We start from the raw sequence: 1,487 nt of genomic DNA on the forward strand, positions 1-1,487 counted from the left end.
CAATAAGTATAGTATAACCCAGTAGTTAAGCTAGATGAAGAGTGATATTCTATTATAGAGATAAGCAAATCCTATGTAAGTGCGACTTGAAGTTCATAGTTTATTTGAGTGCCCAGTTAAGTCACTTAGAACTCAATATTAATGATGGCCAAGATCTTAGGATTGCTTATTCTATGCACAGACATAAATAGACCTTTCTTTTGTTCAGTTTAAGCAACTAATCTATCAACAAACATTTATTAAGCACCTACTACATTTCAGTCACTGTGCTAGATCCGAGCATGCAAAAAAAAAAAAATGTATTCCTTCTCTCAAGGAATTTTATATACTATTAGAGAGAAAAATATAATTAAGTGTCAAAGAATAAGCAGCAAGGCTTTAACCACATATATGTTGTAAAAACCACTAGGACTTCCATTCTTATCAAGAAAAATACTAGCAATTTTTTTTTTTCATACAACACTCTAGATTGAAGTGGTACACCTAGTTAGTCTCTTGACAAAAAAAAAAAAAAAAAATCATGAGAGAACTGAGAAAATAATCATAGAAAATAAAACCTCACTGCTAATAGAAAGAAAAAGGCAAAAAGTTAAATGTATACCCTATTAATGATTAGTAAACAAAGCATTTTTGTTAGTGAAGATTAGTCCAATGTATTGGGTTTATAAGCTCAAAAAAAAGAGGCAGAATACAATGAAGAGGCAGAATATATATTATAAAATTCTATAACTTCCAGCTATAATAAACCTGATTATAATACTAATAAAATGTGTACTAATTATACCTAGATAATGGTATTCTCACTTCCTCACATTTTGTTAAGATAATTTTGATATGCATGATTCTTAAAGCCATCTCAAGAATTAACCATAAGTGAACTGACTTAAAGAAAAAAATGAAGAGCCTGGCCGATCTTGATTAATCAGTGACTTATTGATGAGCCTTCTAAGACAAAGAATGAAGGCCACAAGAAAAACAAAATTATTATATCCAAGAAGAGGCTTAAAATGAGTACTATAAAGAAATTAAACCTCTAGTTATTTAGTAATTTAATTTTATTTGAAACTATGGCTGTAATGATATTACTGAGAATGTCAAATGGTGTGATTCTTAAGCTTTAAATTCCAGAGCAACTTAAGCATGAATGTGCTGGAGCCAGTTCAAACAAGAGGGCCCATTCATATTGTTAAATTGTCTGTGTGAAAATTTACATCTTAAAAATCAGCAAAGATTATAAATCAAGGCTTGATTTATCATTTTTTGTTCATCTAGACGTAAGAAAGTAGTGGAGAAATATTAATAATGAAGCTTAAGCTTGAATATTTGTCTAACTTACCTTTTCCCCAGAAAATGAATTTTTAAACATTGCTAGTACATCTTTGGCCCCATGTTTCAAATTTCTCCTCTAAAAAAGAGGAGGGAGAAAAAGAGGAAAAGAAGAAAAAATAATGAAAGAGGATCAGGGTAAAAAAAATAAGAAAAAGAAA

At 29.8% G+C, this 1,487-nt stretch overlaps 1 non-coding gene across 1 annotated transcript; it reads right to left on the minus strand.

Annotated features, from left to right (window-relative positions):
- Nucleotides 1-337: 337 nt before the first annotated feature.
- On the minus strand, nucleotides 338-463 carry LOC127542178 (U6atac minor spliceosomal RNA). Its single transcript, XR_007948571.1, has one exon. It is a non-coding gene; the product is annotated as a U6atac minor spliceosomal RNA (small nuclear RNA).
- Nucleotides 464-1,487: the final 1,024 nt, after the last annotated feature.

This window comes from Antechinus flavipes, chromosome 6 (genome assembly GCF_016432865.1).
Source record: "Antechinus flavipes isolate AdamAnt ecotype Samford, QLD, Australia chromosome 6, AdamAnt_v2, whole genome shotgun sequence".
NCBI lineage: Eukaryota > Metazoa > Chordata > Mammalia > Dasyuromorphia > Dasyuridae > Antechinus > Antechinus flavipes.